We start from the raw sequence: 21,574 nt of genomic DNA on the forward strand, positions 1-21,574 counted from the left end.
CTAGTGAAGTACTGTTGAAAGGGGCCTAAAATACACCTTGTGGCTAGATGTTCCCGATTTTAAGGGATCCCCTTTTGTAAAGAAGTGCAGAATGAACTAACATCCTCCCATTGCTCCAAAGAACCTTGCACTGCTTTTCACCTGCTCCGGCTGTGACTGTTGATCTTCCTTGCAGAAGACTGCTTGGAATCGAAGAAGGAGCTTGCAGGTCAGGCCATGATGTCTCCATCATAAAGAGCCTTGAAGGAGCGCTAATAAGTGCCTGTAGTGCAGGCAGAGGAGGATCTCGCACAAAGAGTCCTGGAAGGGGAATGAAGGCCTGACCCACAAGCAAGGGAGGATGTGGCAGAGGGGAGCAGAAGGCGTTCCCTGGAGGGCGACAGGACGGAGACAGGAAGCCACGGCATTCCGGTCCGGCTCAAAGCAGTTACAAAGAGGAAGCTGGACAGGGGGTGGGGGAGGGGCTGCAAAGCAATATTCCAGCGGAGAAGCTTCTGCTTGGGAACAGGGAGCAGGATTAGATGGGAGTTTTGCGCCACCCTCTAGCTTGATCCTCAGCCCTGGTCAATCAGCCCTCTGCAGACATTCTGTTCACACAAACGGGAAGCCCCACCTCATCCACCATCACCATGCTGTGTTCACTGGCGAATGAATAGTGGATTGGCCTGGCCATATGTATGGCCAATCCGTGCATTGTCCCATTTATGTTAAAGTGACTGATTGGACCTACAGTGCATCGCAGTGGCTGCACACTCCCAGTCAGCCTGGGTGTAAACATCTGCAGAGGGCTACATGATCAGAATGAATCTGGAAAGTATGAGGAAGGGACTGAAGTCAAACATTCCTTGTGCTTCTGGGGGGAGAAAGCAAATTCGGTGCTCCCAAATGTACCCCCTGCCCTGGTAAAACATCATTTGCATAATTCAGCCAAATTGAAAGCACCGGGATGAGCATTATTTTGTGTGTGAGTGTTTTACAGAACTTCAAAAGGTAAGGACACACGTCCTGTATGGGGGCGGAGAACAATGAAATTGGATTTCACTTTCTTGGGTTGGTGGGGCTCAGATGTCTGGATTCTGTGCTGCACCTGGCTTTATATGGCACTTTTTATTTATTTAATTACTCCATTTATACAACACTTCTCTCTCCCGTGGCGACCCAAAGCATCTTACATCTTTCACTTCTCTCCTCAAAGCAACCCTGTGAGTTAGGTTAGCCTAAAGAGTATGTGACTGGCCCAAGGTCACCCAGTGAGTTTTCATGCCAGAGTGGGAGTTTGAACCTGAGTCACCCGGATCCTATTCTGCCCACCACACTACACTGGATGGTTCCATAACAGACTGCTGGACAGATTACATTGTTCCAAGTTCTCCCTGTAAGTGGAAAACTAGCGCAGTGTGAGAACAGATCTAGAATCTTTCATCCTGGAATGCTATTGATTTATCTTATTTATGGCCCACCTTTCTCTCGGAGCCTCAAGGCAGGTCGCAAGGCATAAAAACAATGCAGTCGGATAGCATAAGACATCCATAAAACAAACACAATGGCACTAGATCACCACATTAGAAGGCAAAGCAAACAAAAAAAATGGATAAAATGACACGCCAGGAACAAATGCAGAGACCGGATTTCAAAAGTCGAAGGCAATCTACTCAGGGCAAGAGAATACGTTCAATAAATAGGGCAGCGGACTGCAATCCTATTCCCTGCCTAAAAGCACCCTCCTGAATCATTTCATTATAGAGCATCTCTGAGCAGGCAAAAGGGGAGACCCCCATATTGAAACTGGCCAGACATTTTTTACTCAGTTTTCTACCTCCATAATATTAAAAAATGAAAGAAAAAGAAACAATAAAGGAAAAGCGCATAATTAAATATAGGAAAGAGAAGAAACAAGAAGCTTCTGATTGTATCTATGACAGGTATAAATCAAATTACTTCTCTTTCACTAGGGATTATATGGAAACAGAATTAAATCCCTCCTTTTTCTATAGGCTAATTTCCAACCCCTTGTCCACAAAATCATGCACCATCACTTTGTTTTTGTTATAGCATGCAAAAAGTCGATAAGAGGTTTCCAAAGTCAGAGGAAGCGTACCTCCCCTGCCTTGAAGGAGTGCAATTAACAGCTTCATGCACCATCAAGAATGGGGGGTGAGGGAGGAATCTTTGACGCGGGAGGTGCAGGACATGAATGTAGCTCACCAGGCATTTTACCATCTGCACCAGGCGAAGCTACTAGCACCCTATCTGGCCCCTAGCCACAGTGATCCACGTGACGGTCACCTCCAGCTTGGATTACTGTAACTCACTCTATGCAGGGCTACCCTTGGCCATGACCCAGACATTACAGCTGGTGCAGAATGGTGCAGAATGAAGCGGCACGGGTCCTTACGGGGACTCCATGGAGGGCCCACATTCGACCTGCCCTCCAGCAGCTGCACTGGCTACTAGTGGAGTGCCAGATGAGGTTCAAGGTTCTGGTACTGACCCTTAAGGCCCTGCGTGATCTGGGCCCTGCTCAAAAAGCTTTGGATCCACAGGGCCCTGGGATCCACAGGATCCACCACCGCCCTGTCTCACATCTAGCGTTTCTGGGGAATTCTGTTGAAAAAGCTGCTGTGGACCAAATATCAGCACTTCTGGAGGAAACTTCAGCCCCTGATCCATTTCAGTCGGGTTTCGAGCCTGGCCATGGAGTAGAGACAGCGCTAATCGCCCTGACGTATGACCTCCGCCCCCAGCTGGACCAAGGTGGGTCAATGCTGCTGGTACTATTAGACCTGTCAGCAGTGCTTGACACAGTTGATCATGAGCTCTTAGCTCATTGCCTCACCAATGACAGAATATAAGGGACAGCCGTCAAACGGCTGATCTCCGGTCGCAGACAGAGGATAGCAATAGGAAGAGTATCTAATCATCACATGTGGAGTCCTATCTATTTAATATCTTCATGTGCCCTCTTGCTCAGCTAGTGCAGAGGTTTGGGCTGGGTTGACATCAGTATGCCCATGACATCCAGCTCTTCCTCCTGATGGATGGCCTCCCTGATTCTCCCCCAGAAGCATTAGCCAGCTGCCTGGAATCAGTCAGAAATGGCTCAAGCAGAGTCCTCTGAAGCTCAACCCTGCAAAGAAGGAGGTACTGTGGCTGGGTAGGAAGGGTCCATCCCCCTGGGTGGGGTATGCATAGCCTGAGGAGGGACTTCCATTGTTCCTGGCTCTGACCTCAACCAAAGATCTGGTGGAAGAGTTCTGTTTTGCAGGCCCTGCGGAAATCTGATAGCTGCATCAGGGCCCTCAGCTCTCCTGGGAGCTCATTCCACCAAGTCAGGGCCAGGACTGAAAAGGCCTTGGCCCAGGCCCTCCAGCAGATGAGCACCCACGGAGCAAAGTGCCCTGCAGAGGGGCATAAAGAGACAAGCAGTCCCTCAGATAGGCAGGGTCCAACCCGCAGATGGCCTTAAAGGTCAACACCAAAACCTTGAACCTGATCTGGGCCAGAACTGGCAACCAATGCAGTTACCTCAGCACAGGCTGGATATGGGCCCTCCAAGGTGCATCTTATCACAGCTGTGAAGTAGCATCTAGCAAACACTTCCCATTTAAATTCTCCCGGTTCAGTTTCTGCATTGCAATTAGCATTAGTTCATTGAATGAAAGGCAACAAAAAGGAACACAGGCAAATGGGGAAAACCTAATGTTGAAATTGCCAAGATTTCCACCACCACCCAAAACTGACAAACAACTGTGATGCCTGTTATCCATATTCTGGTGCTCTAGACTCGATTCTCCTAGAGGAGATCAGCCTTGACTGCTCCTTAGAAGGCCAGATCCTGAAGATGAAGCTGAAATACTTTGGCCACCTCATGAGAAGGAAGGACTCCCTGGAGAAGAGCCTAATGCTGGGAGCGATCGAGGGCAAAAGAAGAAGGGGACGACAGAGAATGAGGTGGCTGGATGGAGTCACTGAAGCAGTCGGTGGGAGCTTAAATGGACTCCTGGGAATAGTAGAGGACAGGAAGGCCTGGGGGATCATTGTCCATGGGGTCGCGATGGGTCGGACACGACTTCACAACTAACAATAATAACAAAGAGGATTCTCTGCTGCATTATCAGCCACTGTGAAAAATGAGTCACGCGAACTCATATAGGGGAACATATTGAGTGTACAGAATGCATGACACCAGCAGAGCAAGGTGTGATTGTTGGCAATATGTATGGATGCAAAAGCTCACCTGTGCAAAGTTGGCTGCAACTCAACCGCACTTTGCACAGGGCTGCAATTTGTACGGGGCAGAAGTCCTTTGGCAGAAGCTCTGGGGAGCTTTTTTAGTCTTTTGCCACTAAATTGAAAAAAAAAAATGGGGGGGGGATTTTTGCCGATATCCTAGAACTGCTGCGTAGTAATGGTAATTTCCCACCCCTTCTTGAAAATTTGCGTGATTTTCTCTTTGTGATTCCCTAATTTGATCCTGCACGCAGGTCGTGATACACACACACACACACATTTGTCTGTGTTTCAGAAAACTGTACCCCCAAATCTGTACTGTGAGGGGTCATGATACTGGCTTACATTTCAAGCCTGTTGTTAGAAAGGAAAATGTGAGCTGCTTTGTTCACTGAAAACACTCTGCTGTCATTTGATGAGATGCAATCATGATGGAGGTGGGGTTGCGTGTTCTTTTTTTAGCTAATCAGTAATTGTGCAAGCTGGTCCAGTAAGTTCAGCAACGACGCTTCTGCAGTTATTTGTGCAGAAGTTGTATTCCCACCACAAGCCCTAGATTAAATGGAAGTCACAAAAGCGGATGTCTACCACATCCTCCCCCACAATGAAGGCTTAACTCTTGAGATATTTCTGTCTCCTGGCCTTCCCAGCAGTTTTCGGAGATGGACTGACACATCAGCCATCACGAGGACTGTCTGCAGGAGGAGACACTGAACAAGCATATGCGTTTCCCTAGGGAGGGGTGAGGCAGCAGGGCACTCGGAAAAGGAAACGTCCTGCCCAGCAGGGCTCTGCTGTGAGTCAGCAGTGTTCTAGAGAAAGCTTCCCCTCTCCATGGCTTCCTGTGCAACAGTGTGCTTGGAAGTCCCCAAAGCAGAAATATCTATCCACCAGAAACTCTGGCATACAGATAGGGCCAGCCTCACCACAGAGGAAAGGAACACCGCTTTTGAGAGCAGCAGATTCCACAAAGGACTTCATGATCTTGCTCCTACACTTCTGGCATCTGTAGGAGCTACAGGGAATGGGCATCAGCACAGTATGGGTGTGCAACCAACTACAAAATGGTTGCCACAGGATAATGAAGCCAATCACAAAATGGCGGGAGGTTCCAAGGCAAGGAGGGAGCTGTTTGCAAATGGGAAGTTCCCTGTAGACTCTGACCTTTGGGACTCTTCTAAATCCCCTCCCACTCCACCGAGGTGCAGGAAAACCAGGGTTGGTTCTTTGCTTTGGAGAAGGAGATGTGTGGCACCAGGAGATGCATTAGTGGGCACACTGTTGGAGATCACTGCTATTTTCTCTTTAACAATTGCAGTCCAAAATACAGGACATTATTTTGGCTTTTTGAAAAGGCTACACCTGCCACTGCCAGTGTTTTTGTCAAAGGTGAACAAAGACCTGAACTATCTATCCTATACCCTACCTCCCACCAGAGAAATATAGGAACGTCCGGATGGCATCCTTATTCTCATAAGAATCACCACCCATCCCACTTCCAAACCCATATTACTGAAGGTTCTGCTTGTTGGAATACACGAAATCTATAGTGTGCATGATTCAATAGCATATGAAGAATATCCTACAGGGGGCATCAGAAGAGATTTGTAATCAGCATAGTTAGAATAGGAAGTACCCAGTGTTTCTCCAATGGTCTCCTCCTGTGCCCTGATTGGCTCAATTGGAGGCTTCCTGCTCCTTTGAGCACAATCCTGATTTCTGCCAAAAAAAACAGTTCATGAGACTGTTAGGCTAGGTCTACCTCTCTTCTTTCTCTTTTCACAGTTGTTTCTAGTTTCAATAAAGTTATTTATTCTTTAAGCAGATGGTGCTCTAAGCCTCTGCATATTTAAACTATGCTTTTCAATATGTATGCTTTCACCTTGCAATTGCCTGCCTTCTACTCATATGGAAACCACATAAATATATATTTTGATGGTTAAATATCAACCTGCCATTTGCTACAATTTAATGCACCTTCTGAAGTGGGATGGGTGGTGACCAGAAGCATGGCCTTGTTTGTGGCGGCACAGTGGCTGTGGGGTGCCCTCCACACACAGATTTGCCCTGGTAAGTAATCTTATGCATTTCAAGTGCCAGATGGATACTTTTTATTGTTCAGGTCTCTTGATATTTTTTGTGGTGTCTAGATGGCCTATGCAGAAGTTTCTGGAGGTCTTGTGCTTTTTCTTACACGCCAACATTTCTTCATGTTCTTTATATTGTTATATGTTTTACTGTGGTACATAAGACATTTTGCTATATTTTCTCCCTGTGCATGCTTCATATGGTGCTGCTGCTATTTTAATACTTGTCAGTACTTTAATTCTGTTGTGGCTATTTTCATCTTACTGCTTCTGTCTTGTGAGTTTTATGAATTATTACTGTAAAATGTATTTCAATCTCTATACAATTTGGGCTGGAAATTGCAGTGGTATTTTTAACAGAGGTCACAAACCAATGTTTGTTTGTTTTTAAGCAGTCTAGGAAAACATTTTGTCTTTGAATACATTATGCAGTACTCAGGATAGACTCCTGCAAAGGGCCTTACTATGCATGCGCACACAATGATGCTAGTGGAATGATGCATCCAAACCTCCTCCAAGACAGAATCTTCCAGGTCCTGCGGAAAGTGCTGGACCTTGAAGTATAACAAATCACAATACCTATTTTAACCCGATATCCCACAAAGGAAAAAATAGGATACAGCATGCTGATAGGTGCATGAAACTAGGAATGGTTCCTAGGAGATACAGTTTGTAGGGGCATGTACTTCTCACACCCTTGGCTTCCAAAATGTGGCATGCTCCAGCTTGCTCCTGCTCCATTTTAATTTCTGGATTAAGTGATTGTAATCAATATTAAAATCAGAATGATTGTGATCAATATTAAGATTTCCCAAAACCAAAGTAGGCATCTACGTGTAGGGTTGCCAGTTTTGGGCTGGGAAATATCTGGAGATTTTTGGGGTTTGGCTGGGAGTGGGCAGGATTTGGGGTGGGGCAAGACCTCAGTGGAATATAATGCTATGGAGTCCTTTGCACATTCATCAAAGCATCCATTCTCTCCAGGGGAACTGATCTCTTTAGCCAGAAGATGACGTGTAATTTCAGGGGATCCCCCAGGCCCCACCTGGAGACTGGCATCCCTATCTACATGTCTACACTGGATTGTGTGTCTATTTTGTTTGACATTTCACTCAAATGTGAGCAGCTTGGTAGGGGCCCAGTTGTCATTCCTGCAGGTCTTGCAACATAAGTTTCTTTGTAAGCTGCAAGGTCATTTATTAATTTTATTTATCCCCCAGGGACCCAAAGGGCCTCATGTTGTTTTTCTCCATTTTCTCCTCTCAACAACCCTATGAGGTGAGGTTGAAAGTGTGTGATTGGCTCAAAGGCACCCAGCAAGCTGCCATGGCAGAGTGGGGATTCGAATCTAGGGGTCCCAGATCCTAGTCCAACACTCTAATCTCCACACTGCAGGGGAGCCAGGCCACGAAGGCAGTCCATCAGAGAAGGTCTTCATCATAATATTTGATAACTTTGTCGTATGGTTGCTTAGAGCATTATAAACCATCACTTGAAAAAATGACCACATATCCCATTAGGCCATGCAATAAAGTAGATGTGCAAAATATTCCTGATCCAAATTGCTTCCCTTTTTAAAATAATGGCAGATCACACGGACAGGATACCCCAAGAAGACAGCCACGCTGTCCCAAGAGAATACTTTTGTTAGCAAAATTACTGCAACAAACCTCTAACAAGAATTGGGTGAACACAGGAGAAGGGAAATGACAGTTCTCATGAAACAGTGAGGGAATACACACATTCGATCTGTTTGCTTGTCTTTGGCATTAACAAATACCAAGCCATGCAGTTGTATGGAACAGAGACATGGCAGATCTATCAACCGGGTGAGGATGGGAGCTGGCAGCAGCAGCCGTCACCAGATGGGAAACCTGTGGCAAAGTTGCATGAGACTGCACGGGTGCCCAGTTTGTCAAACATCTGACAGCACTGATGGCAACTGGCAGACAGACCACAAGGCCAACCAGCCGGGGACTGATCATCCTGGCCTTCTGGGATGCTGCCAAACAGCAGAGCCAGAGAACACACCAAGGCAAACCAGAGCAGAAGAATGCCCAACGGTACTAGGGCTCTTTGTCCTTACCCCTTAGGGCAGGGGTAGTCAAACTGCGGCCCTCCAGATGTCCATGGACTACAATTCCCAGAAACCCCTGCCAGCAAATGCTGGCAGGGGCTCCTGGGAATTGTAGTCCATGGACATCTGGAGGGCCGCAGTTTGACTACCCCTGCCTTAGGGTTACCAAACCCTGACTGGGAGCTGGGGATCCCCCAGTTTGGCACTTCTCCCCTCACTTTAGAGGTTTAAGAAACCAGGGAAACTTAACATGTGTGTGTGTGTGGGGGGAACAAACAGAAAATATGTTTCGAAGCAAATTCTACCATAGAGTTTTGCCCCCAAAACACCTCGCGAGGTGCTAATGTCACTTCTGGGTGATGTCGGCACATTGCAGCACTCTTCCCTGCTCCCAGAAAGCTCTCCCCACGCCCCACTAGCAGAATCAAAAGACCTGGCAACCCTATTACCCCTTCACCTGATTTTGTGTGCAAGAAAAGAGGCATTTCACCCATTTGTGGCAAATACCTAGCCTAGAAACTCTGGTCCTGGTAGAAAGCTTTCTGCTAAGCATCACGGCTATTGTGGTAGCTCTCCACTTATCTTCCACCATTTCCTTCCCAAGGTGGTACAGGAATTTTACACGTGGTGATTGTGCTGGCCACAGCATGGGATGAGGGCCTGGCTGCTTAGCAAGAGAAGCACCATCAGCTTAAAGCAGCCCAAAGAGCTTTCCCCTTGCTTCTGGGCCTGCCAGCCAATGCAGGGCTGTGGTCTGCTTTGCACCCCTCAGCCAGTGAATGACAGGAGGGTTCTTAGTATACTCCATTCCCCTTGGAGCAACAGGATAGATTGATGGCAGCCTGGCCACCACACAAATGTCTTTTTCACACGGAGCATCCCTGCTCTCCGGCAAAAAGGGGAGATATGGAATGAAAATGTTTCAGGTAGCACCTTATGCTCTTTGGATTTTCAGGATAAAGGCATGGTAGTGTTAGAACTGCACTTTGCATTCCTTATTTAAGGAGACATGTGTTTGTTTGTTTGTTTTTTGGGGGGGGGTAATCATACTATTGTTACTTTCTCAGTGGTTCACAGCAAAGCCCAATTCAACAATCTGGTTGCTGCCAAAACTCTTCATGTTGCCCCAGGAACATCTGGAGCAATTTCCACAATGCTTCTGGGACTGCCCGAGAAACAGTTTAGAACTGCACTCAGAACAGGCTACATCATAGATTCATTTCATGCTCTTTGGTAGCGCTCTACAAAGAATAGAAGAAAAGCTTTTCTTTTATATCCCACTTTTAACTACATGAAGCAATCTCCAAGTGGCCTACTCTTCCTCTCTCCACAAACTATATGAGGTAAGTGAGCCTGTAAGGTAGGTGGGGCTGAGAGAGCACTGGGAGAACTGTGACCAGCACAAAGTCACCCTGCTGGCTGCATGTGGATGAGGACTGGGGAACCAAACCCAGTTCTTCCAGATCTTAACCACAGCTCTTAACCACTACACGAAGCTGGCTTTCCTGCCAGATCTTGTAGTATAGTTAATGCACAGATTAGAACAGGGGTCCTTAACCTTCTTGAGCCTGCGGTGGAACTGCCAATGTCCAAGAGTGGCCTGGAGATTTCCTGGGGTGACAGCAGACCTCTGGACTACAGTTCCTTGGAGAAAATGACTGCTTTGGAGAATGGACCCTTTATTTATTCATTTTGATTTAATTCATTTATACCCTGCCTTTCTCCACAGGGGCACCCAAGGCTTACACTGTTCACCTCTCCTTCATTTTATCCTCACAACAACCCTGTGAAGTAGGTTAGGCTAAGAGAGTGACTGGTGCAAGGTCATCCAGTGAGCTTCCAATACACAAGTGGGGATTTGAACTTAGGTTTCCCAGAGCGTAGGATTACACTGGCTCTCAATTGACTCTGTGGAACTATACTCCACCGAGGTCTTTTCCCCAGCCCTAGGCTCCACAGCTAACATCTCCAGGAATTTCCATACCACAAAATGGCTGCTGTGGGAGGCATAGCCAGTCACAAAATGGCCACCTTCAGTCATACAATGAAAATTCTTGTGCTGCAATGGCAGCTGCTGTCAAAACAACAGCTTTAAACATCTGCATAGCCACCTTGCAGGTAAAAGCCTCACCTGGCCCTACACACTTTCTAAAAACACTCAGGTGGCAGAAAAGGCATTGCCAGGTGCCATGAGGCACACCGGAATCATACTAGGAATGCCTGGGTTGGCATGTCAAGTTAGGAGCAGGGAGACCTATTTCTCAGCCTAGCCTACCTTACAAGGTTGCTGTGAGGATAAACTGGGGCTTAGGGGACCATGTACAAGGCCTAATGTTCCATGAAGGATGGAGGGGTATGAACAACAAACAACATCCTCTAGTGCTTTTCCGAAGTTTTAAGTGATACAGGGAAAGCTTGTGGGGAAAGGGAAGTTGAAGCAAAATGGTTCGACCCACACAAACTCTTTTCACAAGTTACAGTAAATGCACATATAATCCACATACAGCGGACCCTTGACATTTCTTTTTTTCTTTATATGTGTAATGAGTAAGTCCAGGCTTTCTCAACCAGGCTTTCATGAATCCCTGGTGTTTCTTGGTGGTCCTGGAAGGGTTTCCTGAATGGGTGGGACTTAATTTTTAAATATTTGTTAAAACATTTATTGGGTGCTATGGGCATATATAGAGCCTCTTGTGGCGCAGAGTGGTAAGGCAGCAGACATGCAGTCTGAAAGCTCTGCCCATGAGGCTGGGAGTTCAGTCCCAGCAGCTGGCTCAAGGTTGACTCAGCCTTCCATCCTTCCGAGGTCGGTAAAATGAGTACCCAGCTTGCTGGGGGGTAAACGGTAATGACTGGGGAAGGCACTGGCAAACCACCCCGTATTGAGTCTGCCATGAAAACGCTAGAGGGCGTCACCCCAAGGGTCAGACATGACCTGGTGCTTGCACAGGGGATACCTTTACCTTATGGGCATATATGGTCCTGTCAACCCACTCACCCCTCCCCAAATGGCCAATGATGCATCTGGAGGGGGTGGGAAGGGGAGGAACTCTGGATGGGCGTGGACACAATTATGCTTCTCAACCAAGTTCTGCATGATCTTGTCACTTCTGGGATTTCTCAAAGCCTGAAAAATGTTTCAGGGGCTTCTCAGTGGTAAAAAACATTGAGAAAGGCTGCCTTCAACATATGTACAGCTCAACATGTAACAAACCCCACACTGATCCAGAGTGGTTGCCAGTTTGGAAGTAGCTTGTAATAGTTTAATGTTTTAATTAATTTTAAATATTGTATATTTTATATTGTATGTCATCCTATTTGTGTATTTGCGTATGCCTGAGAGAAGGCGAGCAACAGACACAAATATTTGTAACCATTCATGCCTTTATATATTTTGGAAAAGTCACTAAGTGTGGTCCGGTGTCTGGGACATGTCCAGTGTCTGGACACTGTTTCCGGCTCAGCGGGCCAATCTACGGCCGCACCCACAGAAGGCGCATGCAAGGCGCACTCGCCACCCTGCCAACAGACACTCCCTGACTGCCGAGCGTGACGGACCGCTGATGGCCTGATTGGGCCACTGCCCCACACACCTGCCCACAACCTCAGCCACGCTGACAGCTTACCACCTGCTGCCAACCACTTAGCAGCCTGCTGTTCCACCCGGCTGGTGCCAGAGAACCAGCGGAGGCCGCGACAAAGCAGGACACCGACACAGGTCTGCCAAAGGACAACCAATGGAGACTTCACAGCTCCGGCGGCGGAAGAGCAGTGGAGCCAGTGGCAAGCCGGTGGTGTACAACCACGGGAGGCAACAGCAACCAACAGTGCTACGGCCCGCCACCAGCAGTGGCACATGCCCCTCCCCTTCAGTCTGAACAAGCACTGCCACCACCCCCCGGGCAGACCTGCCGCCTTCGCTGGGGGAAGGTGTGCGAGAGGGGAGGGAGCCCACTCCACACCTCCAGACCCCTGGCACTCCACATGAATGCCACCTCCCTCTCCACAGACACACTCCGCTACCTCCTGCTCCCTTCTAGACTGCAGTGGGCTTTTTTACTAGTAAATAAAAATGCATAATGGGTATGTGCATAAGCCAATTCTTACAAACAGATTTATTGCATATAGCTGCAGGGCACATATGCATTCACTGTAGCATGTGAAGAGGGCTTCTCATTCACTGGCACGCACAAAACAATCTGTCAGCATGACTACCCCCCCCCCACCGAACAAATGAGAACTTTTGAAAAAGGGCTATTGCAATCGACAGAATTCATGCTCAGTGCTGCAGAAGTGAGGTTTGGGGGCAACTGGGCTGCCCTCTGCGCTTTCCCCTGCCTGCCTGGATGTCTGGAAAACCTCCCCCCCCCCAAAAAAAAAAAAAATTCAGGGGATCACAATCAGAAACAGGCAGGCATTTCAAAATACCTGATTGTTATCTAGAGGCATACCGCAAGGTTTGCGATGCACTTTCTACTTGACAAGCACTGTTGAAGATTAAATTACATTAACTTCATGTACTGTGATTCCTTTCACAAGAGGATCCATGTTGATCTGCAGAGGAAGTGAATCTCCCCCCCCCCCCAATAGATCCAATGGAAAGTGGAGTAGCCCACACGTCCCAGATGCCATTAAAATCCTTGAATACTCAAGAGGGATGTCATGGCAGGGAATGCGGGGGTGGCTTCAAACGCTACATTCTGTACTCAGGGACCCATTTCCTGAGTACAACCAGCAGGTACAGGGCGGCATTTCTGAATGGTGCACATATGTTCCATTTCAGGCCTTTGCCCGCAAAATACACGCAAAAGCCGGATGCTAGGCATATGTACTGCCAGGCAAAACTCTTCATTCATTCATTCATTTATTTATTTTAACCATCCTAAGCCACTCTCAGCTCCACTTTGGGTCCCCAGGGTGGCAAATAACAGACACTTTAAAGCAAGATTAAAAATGCAAACAGATCGATAGGAAACACCTGCAAATCAGCCAATTAGACATGTGCATGCCATGAATCAGTAACACTCTGCAGGCCCATGTTATATGTGCAGGAACTGGGAGTCCAAAACGGAAATTGTGCAGTAGTTCTTCTCAGCCAGACCCATCATTTCATCACACAGGTACTTAAAGCTGCCTTATGCTGAGCCAGACTCAGGGCCTCCCAGGGCCAAGATTCCCTAGTCTGGTGATGGCTCTTAAGCAGCCTTTCTTGATTGTTTTACCTCTGAGAAACCCATGAAACATTCTTCAGAAATGTTCCGAGAAACCCCAGAAGTGGTTCGACCATGCAGAATAGGGTTGGGAAGCATTGTTGCATGCACGCCCACCCAGGCCTCTCCCATCCCCACCCCCTCCAGGACCACCATTGGCTATTCTGGAAGAGTGGGGCACGTCGACTTGACCATATAGGGATGTCACCCAATGAATGTTTAACAAATATAACAAATATATATAGATATAGATTACTTTTAATGGCATAAAGAAATATATATTAAAAAATGAATTCCACCCATTTGGGAAACCCTTCCAGGGCCGTGAAGAAACCCCAAGGTTTCACAAAGCCTTGGTTGAGAAAGCCTGCTCTTAAGAGTCTCGGTCCTTCTCACATCTCCTAAGTGGAAATACCTTGAATTGAGCCTGGGACCTTCTCTACCTCTGAGTCATGCCTCTTCCTCACCTACCTCTTCCATTATGTGTAAAGATGTTCCCACTTCCTTGATCTCCATGAGCAGGGGTAGTCAACCTGTGGTCCTCCAGATGTTCATGGACTACAATTCCCATGATTCTCATGGGAATTGTAGTCCATGAACATCTGGAGGACCACAGGTTGACTACCCCTGTCCATGAGGACTTTCCCCCCAGCAGAGCTGCCAACAATTTGAACACGGACCCTTCTAGCCTGACCTTTGACAGTGGCTTCATATACAGATATTAGTGCTAGTATCTGCACGTCAAATACCTATTAAAGAAGCAACAACAGGACAGGGCATTTCTTTCTGGTCAGCTGGCAACCCAATTCCACAGAGCGGGTAACATTTTGCTTCCTGGTGTGCAATACAACTCCACATGCATACACTGCCCATGCCCTGTCCTTCACTGCAATGAATTCTTGGAGGGAAATTGTAGAAATGTAATGCAGAGCATATGCAGTATCCACTGTCTTATCCACTGAAATGGGTGGGAGTGATTCCAGTGCAAACGCAGGGCTAGTCTGTAAAGAGAAACTCCACTTTGGCCCTTCAGACAATTTGAATGGTGCGGGTGGTTAGCAAAGCAAATGAATCACAGGAAGAAATGGGTTCAATTCTCTTGAGGGCCAGTCACTTTCCCGCAACGCAGTCTACCTCACAGGGTTGTTGTGAGGATATAATATCTATGTCATTCTGAGCTCCTTGGAGGATAGGTGGTATAAACTATCAGCTGAAAGATTTGCGCAGTGATTTTTGCAAGGAAACAGCAGTTCCATTTTGTTTTCTAGCCATTTGAAAACATCTCTACAGGATCATTTATTTGTTTAGGATATTTTTATCCTGTTTTTCTATGATGAGTCTAGTGCATGAAGTGACAAACAGAGTCCAAAAATATCAAATATCAAACACAGTACAAATTAAGAACAACAGAAAATGACAACAGATCACAACAGAAACTCGTAACAGCAAAGAACAGTATAAGCAACTAAAATAGTCACCTTTTAAAAAGAGTTTTGGAGCACTTTTAAATGTATTCCAGCATAAGTTTCTGCAGGTCAAATCTCATGTAATCGCATGCGTGATGTATCCATTCGTTAAAGGGACACCTGCTTGCCTGATGTATCTGCCTAATAGAGGAATGTTCTAATGCATCTCATGAGAGTTCTGTCTCACCAAAGATGATGCTAGAATTGTTTCTGGTTCATCTTTATATTTCTACATTATTCCTTTAAAAAATGTTGCTGCTATAGACTAACATATTCTCCCATCTGGAATTCAAAACAATCATGCCAAAAAAGCTTAAGGTTTAACCACCCTACAAACCCTTTAAGGCAGTGGTCCCCAACCTTTTTATCACTGTGGACCACTCAGCGCCGGGGACCACTCACCGCCTTTTACTGAGAGGGGTAGTTTACTCCTCTACTCTCAACCACTGCCCTAGCGCTCTCTGATCACTATGGTAATGTTTAAACATCCCTTCAAAATAAGATACAGACACGCCACAACAATGAAGTGTGTTGTAAAGGGCTGGGGGGGGATGAAGTAAAGGGCCGGGGGGGGGGGGAGAAGGCATCCTCCAATTAGTCGAAGGACCACATATGGTCTGTGGCCCACAGGTTGGGGATCGCTTCTTTAAGGAACAAAATGTTGGAAGGCCAGTGGACACTGCTTCTGGACACGGAGAGTCCATTTATCCATTACGGCTGATAGTCCAGGATAGATGTTTTCTGGTCCCACCCCATGCCCGCCCCCCTTTTGTCATGTGGCATGACAAGCATCCATTTAAAGATTTAAAGCTTGTTTTGTTTTTTAAAATGGGAAGTTTCTAGTTCAAAACTGGGGTGGGTGGGGCTGGGATCCTCCCTGGGAGCCAACCATCTCAGGATTTCCTCCCGGCCCTGAGACTCTTTAACTAGAGGTAACAGGGACTGAATGATGGATTTTAGTGAGCGAAATGAAAGGTCTTGAACAGTGCCATTCTAAGTAGAGGCACACCCTATTCCATGCAGGCTCCTATTCAGTGTAACCCTAAAGATGCTTTCCTGGGAGTCTAAGCTCCACTGAATAGGCCTGACTAGGCTTCTGAGCAGTCCTTGCTTTATGCCCAACCTGAAGACACAGGAGCGCCCCTGCCCGAGCAAGGATGATCTGTCACTTGTCATTCTGCCCAGCGTTGCTCTCAAAGACAATTCCAATGAAGAGCAGCATCAAAGAACAATGAAAAGACTCATAATGAGAGAAGAGATGACCAAAAACATCAAAAGCCAGAGAAAAACAGCAAAGCTCCCAAAATGTTAAAATTATAGATTCAGCAGTATTGGCCCACTGACAAACTGAAAACAGAACCAGGAAAGAGAATGTATACATGTTATGCGCTGTCACGCTGCTTGTGACTTAGGGTGACCCTATGAATTAATGGCCACTAAACCATCCTATTGTTGATTGCCTTGGTCAGGGTTTGCAAATGGCATGGCAGTTAAAAACACAGAAGTTTTTTCCTAGTACCTAAAGCTCAACAAGCTCAGCACTAGGCACTGTCTCAAATATGCCTTCTAATCTCAGATACCTGCTGTTAAACCAGGGTGTAAACTGCATGGAGCTTTTATTCCAATCCCAGGTCAATTCAGTCCCTGCTGTCTACACAGAATGTGATTTCCGTTTTGATTTGGGGCAATTTAAAATTTCCTTCTGCAACAAGAAGGATTGATCCAGAGTGACCCTACCTTTATTGTGCGATATCTTAGAGTGCTTTTAATGCTCAATATTTTAAAAATCGATTTGAGAAATCAGGCTGTTTTTAATCTGGGCTTTGCTCTGTGGTAGAGAACCCCTGATTGGTCAAAGCTGCTCATGTGACAAGCTTGCCTTAAAGGAGAAGCCCCTAATTTCTCTCAACTTCTGTTGGTCTTGGATTTTTTTTCTCCCTCCTCTGCCTTCTTCGATCCTTTCTCCCCCCCCCCCCAAGAAAAGAAAGCGGCTTCCTGCTTGGCTCCTCTCCCCCCCTCAAGAAAAGAAAGAAAGAGGCTTGGCTCCCCCCCCCTTCTAAACTACCCTAACCACATGCAGAAAACTTTTCTATTTCAATGGGGGGGAAGAGGAAGACCTGAGTTCAAATCGATCTGAATTCAACAGGATTGACAATGGAATAAACAAAATAAGTGCAGACTCTGCCCATTTTGTTCCACCTATGTTGTGGCTGTGCCAGAATTCCAAAGGTGCCCTCACGCTCAAAAACTTTGGGGGCCCCTACACTAAAGGATAAAGTGATGCACTCAATGTATGGTCAGAGGCATATTGTTCACTCCAGAGCTCGGCCTCAGCACTGATAATACCTCCCAGATTCAGATTCTTAAATGAATCATGCAGAACCTCTGTTTCAATCAAACTCTGCCTCAACTGGGACTCTCAGCCTTTGCCACCAAATTAGCCTGCCAAAATCAAAAGTGCAATCTGCCAACAAAATAATTTAGTTCATTCATCACTGGCTTAACACACTCTGTTGAAGTGCACGTTATTGGTACAGGGGGTGGCGAGACAGTGGAGTAAACGTATAGGGGGGTAGATCCCCTAAATTTGAACAAATTGAATTTAGACTTAAAACCATAGAGTTAATCCAGATTATAAACCCAGGTTTCTCCCCTGCACGAGGCACACCCATGTTTGTGTGGTAAGCATCAGATCTCGGAAACCAGTGTTCAAATCCGTCCTTTGCTAAGCATTACCCTAACCTACCTCACAAGGTTGTTGAGGGAATAAAAAAGGGAATTTAGATATGTCTTCTCGGTAGTAACTAACCACGACAGCTAGATGGAAATTCCATGTTCAGAGGCAAATCTACTCTAAGGATGAAGTAGCAAGGACCAGGATGTGAAGCAGTTACCCTGGGATCTGGAACACTTCGTTCGAATCCCCATCCTAGTATGGAACTCACTGGGTGTCCTTCAGCCTGTAATTCTCTTGGCCGAAATGACCTCACAGGGTTATCATTATGAGTTTAAAATAGGAGAGGAGCGAACAATGCTATAAGGTGCTCTGGGTCCCCCAACTGGGAAGAAGAACAGGGTATAAATGCCTAAATAAACGTGGGCGAGATGGGCTATGGACGCTATAGCAAGAGCCTTCTCTGTGAGGACAGAAGGAACAGATGGGGAGCAGGATCAAGGCAGCAAGCGCCACCTGTACCTTTGCACATTCATCAGAGCATACAAACACGCTCCCCCTCCACACAATTCGGGAACACTGAAAAATCAGAGCTTCTGACTGCATGGGGAGGGTGTAGCCTCTGCCTGTGTCATCCAATGAGAATATGAACGTCAGGGTCCAGTCCTCTAACTCCAAGCCTCCCCCCCCCCGAAATATGTTCAATCTATCCCATTTTATAATTGTGTCCTTCCTCTAAGGAATTTGGGGCAGCCCCCCCCCCCCCCCCCCCGCTGTTCTACCTCTGCAACAGCCCAGTGAGGCAAACTGGGATTGGTCCTCAAAGTCATTCTCAGTGAAAGGGTGGTTTGAACCCAAGCCTCCCCACCGCTCCAGTTATTGCTGACTTCATTTCTCCCCTGCCTTTCTCCCAACAGGGACCCGAAGTGCTTTACATCCCTCTCCTCTCATCCATTTTATCTTCACAACGACCCTGTGCAGTGGGCTGGGTTGGGAGTGTGAGACTGGCCAAGGAAACCCAGAAGCTTCCAGGGCAGAGTGGGGATTCAGTCTTGGGTCCATCACACTGAGCCCCACACCCTGCTGGCTCTCAACCCTGAATAGAAAGACAAGATCCACATGGCTGTTTGATCTACTCCTTGGCTTCCAAACAGAAAGCCATCTTTACCAGAGAATCGACACATGCTCCATTCCTGTCCTTTCCGGCTCCCCCCCCCCTTAAGTGCAGCAGCCTTTCCCACAAGGGCTTTTCTGTGATTTTCCCAGAAAGACCACAGTTCAAGCAGGTTTGCACACCATACAGACGGGGGAAGTGCATATATTCAAGCCTCACCCCAACATAAGTGCCATGTTACGGATGTCATTGCCCTGCGGCCCCCTCCCCACCTCCACAAAGTTCTTTTGCCAGGTTGTCTTTGAAATAAATTAAGTCACCTCCACATTGCTGTCTCTGCATTTACAAGGGCCATGAACATACATCAGAGAATCATTGTCATATGGAAGGAATCTAAGTTGCACAGGAGGCCAATATGGGGGGGGGGGGTGTTAAGGCAACAATGGGATACAAGAAAGGTGTGCCAAAATTCTCTCAAATGTTGGCAAGGATTAGGGGTACACCTCTCTCACTGCAACCCAATGTCCTTGGGGGGCAGCTCTTTCAAAAGCTGTGAACTGTATTTCCTGTGAGCCAAGCCCAGACACCTACACACAGGGAGGAAGAGAAGAAAAAAAAGAATATTCACTTCTGCTAACAGCTCGGGAGGAAACACACTGTGCAGGGGTAGTCATAGTAACCCCTTCCTTTCCCCTCCCACCTCCCCCATTGCCAAACAGCCCAGTCGTCGTCCCCCAGCACAACCACTGGTTCAGGAAAACAGGATTTCCGAGGGCGGGAGAGGCCAGTTCCCGGATCTGCGAGTGCTGGGAGAGAGACAGAGAGATGGAAACAACTGTCCTGTGAGACAATGCCCCAAAAGAACAATCAGAAGTGGTCCCAGCTCAGTGTTAGCCATCTGCTGGGCATGCAAACATCCCTGGTACAATCCCAAGCATCTCTGGTTCAAAGGATCAGGTAAGAACTGATGGGACCTGAGTCCCTAGAGAGCGGCCACCTGTCTGTTGAGAACACTGGCCTTGAGAGGCCAAAGCTCTGTTATCTCTTCACACCTTACAGAGCTGGGTCTGAGCCCTACCCTGAGTTGCGGCTTCTCCTCAATTCCCACATGTGCCTTGGCTAATTAAGATCAGGGCCATTGTGCATGTGCAGAAGGGGCTGCAGTCTTCCTCCCTGTCCCATCTCCCCAACTTGAAACAACCCCAGGGTGCTCTCTGGGGGAGGGCCATGTATTCCTGGGGATACACATGGGCTTCCCCCACAGGCCCCATGGCAGCCCCTGCCCTTTCCTTATAAGGCACCTTCATTTTAGGCTCAGTGGTACCACACAGGCTGGCATGTTTCAGTTCTAGATATCCATCACTGGGGAAGAGGTGGGTGGTGGGTGTGTGTAGCTGTGAATCTCCTACAGGGGGTTGAACTAGATGACCCTTGGCTTCCTTTCCAGTTTCCATTTCCAGTTAAAAGCATCAGGTGGGAGGAGATGTTTAAGCACTCTACCTGTCAGCCTGGAGAGCTGCCTTCATAGACCAAACCCAGGGCTGACTGTGGGAGACCAAACATTTGCTACAAGGGAGTTCCTTGTGTTCATGGGGTTTGCCCCTTCCTAGCCTGAACTAACAGAAGAGAGCAAGGCCCTGCTTTGGCAAGGAGTTGTGACTCAGGGCAGAGCTCCTCATTTGCATGGCCAGAGTCCCAGGTCCTGTCTCCAGCATCCCCAGTTATGAGGATCAATAGAACTGTGGGTTTTGTACCTCACTTTTTACTACCTGAAGGATTCTGAAAGCTGCTTACAATCCCCTATCAGGTGAGGTGAAGACACCCTTGTCCAAGTCCCTGCTTCCAGCCAGAGTCAGTTATACTGACCAGGACAGACAAGAGCGCTGGCTCCCTATAAAGCAACTTTGGAAGTGATATACTGTATCCGAACATGGAGGCTCCATTCAAACGCCCAGGCCTACAGTGAGCGTCCTAGAGCCCAACGGGAGGCACTGTCAGCCGGAGTAGCCAATACGGACCTTGGTCGACTCACAGTCTGGTTGGGGAGAAAGGGAGGGTGCTCACGTGACACCCGTGGGTGCTCGTCCGGAGAGAAAGGAAAGGGTGACCCTCGCCCCCACCCCACTCCACCCCACCCCCGCGGGGAATTAAAGGCCGGCATTTGCGCAGGACACGTCGGAAGGGGCCGAGGGCGAAAGTCACAAGTGTCCGGGTCGGGAGGGCGAGAGGGGGGCGCCCTTCCGCCCACACCCCACCTCACCCCGCCGCCAGATCCCGACCGAGCCCGGGCACCAACCCGCCCGCTGCGCAGCGCAGCGCCTTGGCAGGATCCCCTTTGTCTCTGCTGCGGAGGAGCCGGCCAAGCGGGAGCTCTCCTGGGCCGCCACTAACGTCTCCCGGGGAGCGGAGCCGGCGAGGGGCTGGTGCGCCCCGCTTCCCAGCGCTGCGTTGACATGCCCGCGGGGGGATCCTGGCTCCGGCTGCAGCAAACCCTGCCTGCGAGGGGGGAGGGCCGCGCCGGGGGGCCCGTGGGGGTGGGGGGTCCTGGCGACCGCCCGCCGAGCACGCAAAAGCCACAGGCGCCGGCGGGGGCGAGGGAGGGAGCGGGAGCTGCTCCTTCCCACACACACACGCCCCTCGCCGGCTGCCCAGGGCTCCGGGACGCGACAGCCGCCCGTCCTGCCTCGCCGGCACCCCAGCACCCCCTGCCCAGAAC

At 48.1% G+C, this 21,574-nt stretch overlaps 1 protein-coding gene across 3 annotated transcripts in view; it reads right to left on the minus strand.

Moving 5' to 3' along the window:
• The window catches only part of FGR (FGR proto-oncogene, Src family tyrosine kinase), a 74,985-nt gene that overhangs the window by 53,048 nt on the left and 363 nt on the right, over positions 1–21,574 (minus strand). The window lies entirely within an intron of this gene.

The sequence above is a fragment of the Paroedura picta genome, chromosome 5 (genome assembly GCF_049243985.1).
Source record: "Paroedura picta isolate Pp20150507F chromosome 5, Ppicta_v3.0, whole genome shotgun sequence".
Lineage (NCBI taxonomy): Eukaryota > Metazoa > Chordata > Lepidosauria > Squamata > Gekkonidae > Paroedura > Paroedura picta.